At 40.1% G+C, this 7,182-nt stretch overlaps 1 long non-coding RNA gene across 1 annotated transcript; it reads right to left on the reverse strand.

Annotated features, from left to right (window-relative positions):
- Positions 1–62: 62 nt before the first annotated feature.
- LOC118784249 lies at positions 63–6,345 on the reverse strand. The gene is made up of 3 exons (XR_005005242.1): positions 6,194–6,345; positions 1,039–1,110; positions 63–123 (listed from the first exon to the last, which is right to left on the reverse strand). It is a non-coding gene; the product is annotated as an uncharacterized LOC118784249 (long non-coding RNA).
- Positions 6,346–7,182: the final 837 nt, after the last annotated feature.

The raw sequence follows: 7,182 nt of genomic DNA on the forward strand, positions 1-7,182 counted from the left end.
TGCAGATTTGCGTTGCCACTCCCTCTGTGGATTCAGGGGTAAGCAGCACTGGAGTCCACAATGTGTTCAGAAGCCCCAGAGTCCCGGAACAGTTTCCAGACAGCTGTGGTATGAGAGGAGGAGCTGTAGAGGAGGGATGAACACAAGGAGTTAAAATAAGAGGCACCCTCTCGTCTGCTGGGGGTTTAGGGAAACGCGCAGAGAAAGCCCTGTGTAGTAGTGTTTTTGTCTTGCAGGAGTTCAGCAAGCCCAGTTTAGTGATGCAGACTGCGGGGCTGCCACATCCTGTGACTCATTTCCTGTGGAAATGTCAGAACGTGCCTCAGCCTGTGGAGGTCCCGGGGCTAAGGAGCCCTTTTTAGAAACTCCTGCACCAAATACCAGTGCGGTTCACAACCGTGAGCCTCTCTGTGCCAGTCACAGCTCTGGCTGGTTGCCTCTCACCGCGGGAAGGTTACTTCAAATTGCCGGGTAATTTAAAGTGACTGGCTGACCCGTGATACCAGCACCGTGTAAAGAAAAGTAGTTGGTTCATGACGGCAAGAAACCTTTGCTTCTTTCTAGGGCATTCAATTAGACACTATTCCGTTAGGGAACGGTGGGCGAATACAAGTTTTCTCCTGTTACAGGACTTCAAGAGTGGCGATAATATTCATAATCATAGACATGTGTCTAACGTACCTCAACAGCACCGTTCCACACTTCATCACACCCGCAACACTTAAGATGTAATTACTGCTCACTTGAACCGCTGCCATCCAAAGCTGATGTAAAAAAAACACATTTGCATTTCGTTTCTCTTTTTCCCTCTCCAGATAATGAATTCCACACAATCAGTGCCCTAATGAGACCTTAAGCTTGCCAGTGCTGTGATTAGGCCCCGGGCCCTTTCTCATTTCTGCGGCGTGCCCCAAGCCCCGGCGAGGAGATGATTGCCGAGTGCTTTTGTTCAAACAGAGCCGAGCGCGGATGTGCCGCAGTGTTCAATGGCCGAGGCGTGGCGCATTTAAACAGGAGTTTAACGACAAGTCGGCTCACCGTGATTCGGCCCGCCGGTCTGTCCCGGCTCTGAGGAGTTCCTGGGCGAAGACGGGGTGATGTCTGAAAACGCTGTGAGGTGAAGAGTACAGCATTAGAGCAAACACATCAGACCTGAGCAGGATAACATCTTCCCAAACACGTTTTTGACCCTGGTGGGACATTGCTGTTGGACACTGCGTTCATGAAGCTCCCAGACTTCCTATGACTAAGCCAATAGATTGCAGCTGATAGTTTGCCTCAATGTCTGAGTTGGCCCAACCTGTTTTAGCCATCTTATTTTCAGTCACTCACGTTCAGATGGCATCACTTAAAATGCCTCTGAAAAGAGGGACACAGGAGGAGATCACAAGCAAGCTATTGTGTGCCGCAGTGACTTGAACACACCGTAGGTTTCGGTGATGTAGATTCCTATCTCCTCATCCCTGTTCTGGCTTTTAGAGGAATTGTGAAGGACTGCCTGTAGGAGGGAGATTGAAGCAGCACTATCATTCTCTCGCTTTTGTACTGTGTTACTCAGGTTGGCTCAGTAGTGCTCTCTGGCTGTCCTTGTTTCAACCATAGGATAATTATGTACATCACTCAGTCACTGCCGTTCTGAGGTTTCTGTCTGTCACTGTGGATCAGAAACTATGGAGCATTCAGATTAGAGAAAACATGTTGCTAAGTGGCTTTTGTGTTTCTGTTTAACCTTTTAAGCACAGCCCTGCTTTGCACTTTTAAAGCATACCAGCAATAAAAATCAGCAAGAACCTTGAATAAGTGTAATACACCAACCACCAGATTTTCTAAAAAAATAAAGCAAGATAATACCCATCTATATTGAATAGAACTGAAAGGTCGCCTCAGGTTTTGAAATAACATTTGAAATACTTCAAGGCAGAATGCAAGATATTTACTAGGCCCTTTCATTCTAAACATATTTTCTCCTTCCTTCCCATTTTAAAAGTACCAAAGGACAGATGTGATGGCTTTGCCATTATTATGGATGCAAGAACTACTTAGGATAGGCTTTATGTAAAAAAAAAAAAAGTTTAAAAATCTTGGCTCATGCATTTGAAATATTTTAGAAGGATAATTAGATGGTCTAATTAGCTGTGAACCTGACCTAGTACAAAGCTGTCTGAAGTCTGCAGTGCAATCGTTGTGCCTTCCGAATGACCTGAGCCACTTTGAGCTTAAAAACAGCATTGTGAAAAACCTTAGAAAATGAAAACAGTGAGTGATAATGGCTACCAACCAAAAGAGAGCGTGAATAGATTCAATCTGATATCTAAAATGAATTCTAATATGAACGTAAGTGATTTTTCCAGACACTGCAAAGGAAATCTTTTCTTTTAAAATTGTATTCGGCTTCAAAGGCCTGTAGATAAGAACAAAGGCAAGATGAAAATGCCAGGAGATAAGCTGGCATAATGACTGCAGTAAAAGCTCGTTCTGCCACATTCCAAAGGCCATATAGTCTGAATTTGTCTTAATGCTCAGTTACGTTTAATGAGACACTTCCCTTCAAAAAAGAGGAGATACATAAGGGTACCCTCTCGCGGTTTGAAATGGCTCGAGAGTTAATTTCCCTTTTAAAGACTGATAATTCATGAAACACAATTGTCAGTCCATCTGTTGTGTAAGGTTTATTTACACAACAGGTTGGCAAACTCAATACCATCCCCTACCTAAGTCTCATCAAATCGGCAATAGCTTTGACGCGGGGCTTTATTGTGGCCATTCTATGTTCAGCTGATAGGGAAAGTCTTTATGGCTAAAGACTGTTTACTACGGTATGACAGATATACTGTATGATCTCACTAAGGAAACTGGCCAGTAAACAGCTTATTAAGACTCCTCCAAGTTGGTCCACATGTATTTGATAATGACAGATTATGCCAATTACTTTGTCTGTTGCCATGTTGATGTGCTTGTTATTTGTTTGTATTAGTTATATGTTCTACAACTAGTGTGAGTTTGGCATCGTTTTAGCACATTAAATTTTAACATGTATTTACATTTCAGACTAATTATATCTTTAGTGAGATGCGTGGACAGACAATTAAAACTGTAAGTGTTGTACTTTCATTAATATAAATAGCTGCAAGCATCAACACAGACAGCTTCGTGATTAAACTGAGACCAGAATCGTGGGTAAGAGAAACATTCAGAATAAAAACCCAGAGAACCAATCTGGCTCCAGTCCATGAGATAATTTAAAAAGTTTCCATTTAGTATTTTGTTTTCTCTCCTTTTGAGCTGGTAAAAAAGCATCCCCTTGTAATGCTATCTGATAAACTCCACACAGGTTATGTACGTTGAGTCAATATAAAATAATTTAACCATGTGACTCTAACAAGAATAACAATTTAACATTTTAGGAAAAAAATTCAATCATTTGAAAGTACAAACTTGGTTTCTTTGGCTTTTGGCACAAAAGAAAAGAGTTTTCTCTCAGACATGTCCTCAGTTACCAAACCAAGACAACATCAACTGTTTGACTTTGACCATGTACTAGAAAGAAAAAAAAAACATTTTTAAAACAAAAGTTCCAAAATACTTTTTGTTGCATTTATTTGAGTTAGTATTGTGATACTGCTATAGGTAGTGTTAATTTGAGTAGCGTTATAATGAGAATCGGTCAAACATGGTTAGAGTTTGATGAGGTTTGGCCCAAGTATGTGGACGCCCGTAGAAGCGCTGCTAAAACACAGTTTAATATTGCAGCTAAACCTGACCTGGCACTGGCCCCGCTTCATAATGTCTGCTGTAAAATTACATCCATTGTGCAGTTTAGGAGCAATATGCTTTTCAGGTTTCATTTATTTTATTTTATTATTGTTTGAAATTATGGATTATGGCTACCACAGTGTTGAATAAAGTCATTGTAACCTAATTTGCACTGTTGACGTACTACTCCCCCCAAGGTTTCATCCACTCTGGGAAAAGGAAGTTACGGCACCACACCCATCCTGATTTTGGACCAATGCTTTTTGGAATGTAGCATGTATACCTCCTTGGCTAGTGTCATACATCTTGAAGCATTACAGCAACTTTAGATGGCCTCCGTAGACCCTCATCCCTCATATATAATTTTAAAAAGCACAGCTGTCTCACCATAAAATAGGCATGACAATAGACATGACATGAATATCAGCTGAAATTCATGGTCCAAGCACTTTAATTTAAGGAGATCTTTAATTCCAGCTCATCCATTTGTCAGGAAAATGTCTTGTGATGTACCCCCTTGGGCAGTTTGATTGATATTTCAGCATGTTCTGGATCACAGGCAGCCACCAGCTGGGAAAATGCAATGTTTTGTAGCACTGAGTGCTGTGTGTAGCACTTTTTATGAGGCAGGAACTGACGATATTATTTTCTGGTCTATCACTCACATTTTGATCGCTATTTTTTTGTGATTTCAGTGCCATCGGAAAACTCAGCAAGCGTTCGCTTTGCCATCTATGCCGACCCTTTGTAATAATGTGTCATCTTGATCTTTCTGTAGCCCTCAACATTAAATGAATTTCTTACTGTTTAATTCAACATTCATTTTTACATTAAACAGACCACTGTCTTGGCGAGAGTCAAACGGGTGGAACCGTTAGTGTCAGCATTCAGGTTCAAGCACTTTCAAAACATAGGGTCGATCGCAATGTACCTTTTATGCAAAACTGGGAAATAGCAGAACGTACTCACTCACTCAAAATATAATAATTCTGGACACGATGTGATCATTGCAATTTGTTTGTGTGAAGTGAAAGGTTTGTTCTGTTTTTCTTTATATTTTATCAAAGTTTAAAGTGACAAACATTGCCATAATTTAGGTGTACTCAATATTTTTGCTTTCATAAAAATATTTTAGGTGAAAACAGCGCATGTCCCCATACTATAGGTTTATTATCATTTGATGAGTTTCTAAAGCCTCAGTGGTTGATATTTTCCAATGCAGCTGCTCCAGTGTGTGCATTGTTTATTTGTGATTTGAGAGATGCATGAAACATTGTCAGGGCCATTAAATATCAAAGCTTTTTATTTATTTAATTGCAAGTGCTCTGGTGAAAATGTATAATCAATATATGTGAAGGAACTGCAAAATTTATTTCTTTTAATAAATAAAACTCATTCATCATTTCATTGAAGTAAAATTTAATGAGTTGGAAGTTTAAGGTTTAGAAGGAAATAACCAACTTCAGGTTAACTTTAAAGAGGCGAATTAAAGAAAAGGTCAATGGGTAGATTTTAGAATCACTTTTCACCTCTTCATATCAAGTCTTCAAAGGTGACCTCTGTGCTGTTCTATTTTACCTTGGGTTGTTATGCTCCATTGTCAACTGTAGGAATATTCTTGACTACAATATTTTACAAGATAGCAAACATGATCATGCTCAAAACAGTCGATCATTTACTCCATACGTAAGCAAGGCCCAGTTTTTCTGAATGATTTTTTTACACTGTATTTTGTCACTCTTTCTCACTTTAAAATGATTGGTTATTTAAAAGTCCTGAAACACAAATGAATGAGGATTGTTACAGTGTAACCACAGTGTATAATCAGAAGGACACGTCTAGCATTGCTTTGGATGCAGCAGTGTATATGGATTCCCATTGTATACAGCGCTATCAATGAAACGGGTCAAAGCCGAAGAGGAGAAATTGTGTAATCGGGGCGAAACAGTGAATGTTAACAAAGTCAGACATTACATATTAACTCATTGGAAGTGCTACAATTTAAAAGATTTGTCATAATTGTGTCAAGGAAAGCACAGGGCAGTTAGACAGGGCAGTCTGGTACTATTGTGTTTGAACAGCAAATTATTAACATAAATTTGCATCCAGTTTAACTGGTTAGCTAAGTTAGCTTGAATACTTTCAATAGTCCCCTGTAGATCAGTGCCCATTCCAAGAGATTCCTGGTCCGACCAGAAGGGCTGGAGACCTACATAATTACTTGTAAAGTAGTTACTGTAAAGGAAATGCTGATTTTCCTACCTTCAGGAAGACAGACCCCGAGGTCATCACCAAGTACACATTCAGGTAAGATGAGTCGGTGAAAGTAATTAGCATTTCTCTTTATACATGGAAATTTAGCAAGCATGAACAGAAGCATCCAACCACTCCTTATACACGTTGGATGTGACAGGTGAAGGTGAGCGGGGTTCCTCATTACCTTGACAGAGGACTGCAGCTAGAAGAACAATCGCCAACCTCAGCAGTTCCATCTCATGACGAGTGTGCCGGCTATAGGGCTCTTTTGTCTTCTTCGTAAAAGAATACGTTTGAAAGGCAGACGGTGGCATAAAAAGAAAGGCGGCGTTCTGGCTTATCCGACCTTTAATCACAAAAGATGCAGCCTATGAGCCGGCAACCACCTCTATGTTTGTTTGCACGCCTGCAACATGTGGTTTCCTCTCGCCTATTGTTACCCTGCCGGGTGTGTGCACTTCACGCGCTTCTTGTGAAGTCACTGCATTGCATGTACCATTGGCTCATTTTTCTGATGCTTCTGAGTCTGATGCTTTCCTCCCTGGACCTCTTTTTTTTTCATCATGATAATAATACCTTGTCAAAACAAGCCTTTGATCTAACCTGGAAACTGTACACGTAGGGGAATTTTGGCAAACCCAATTTTTAACCATGCCCCCTCACCCAAATTATGACAAATTATACCTGTTGTCATGATTTTATGTAATAAAAACAAACAAGAACAAGTGAAATTCATTTTCAGAACAGTCAATTCCGGTTGAAAATACAGTCGCATGCTAATTTATCCTCGTGAGAATCTACCTCTGTCAGCTGCATGGTCCCTACTCAATGAGAACTCAAGGCTTTATATGCCATCATTACAAAATTTGATATGAAAGGGGAGAATCTGACTGGTGTGCTTAATCAAATATCAAACTATACTTGTGTTATATAATGAGAGAATTTGCCTGTAAATTGCAGAGAAACATGCATAAAAATCTGGCCTTTGTGGGGAGTTAACCCACAAATGAGACAGAAGTTAATGCACCTTTTGGCTTTCACCTTGCCTTTGATGTTTTATTGAACTATTTATATTTACCACATGCATGATGCAATTTGGACTCTTGCCACAGAGGGGTAAACTCACTGTGGAAGCACTTTCATAATGCATGTGTTCATGAAGGAACAGATGTA

This window comes from Megalops cyprinoides, chromosome 10 (genome assembly GCF_013368585.1).
Source record: "Megalops cyprinoides isolate fMegCyp1 chromosome 10, fMegCyp1.pri, whole genome shotgun sequence".
Taxonomy (NCBI): domain Eukaryota; kingdom Metazoa; phylum Chordata; class Actinopteri; order Elopiformes; family Megalopidae; genus Megalops; species Megalops cyprinoides.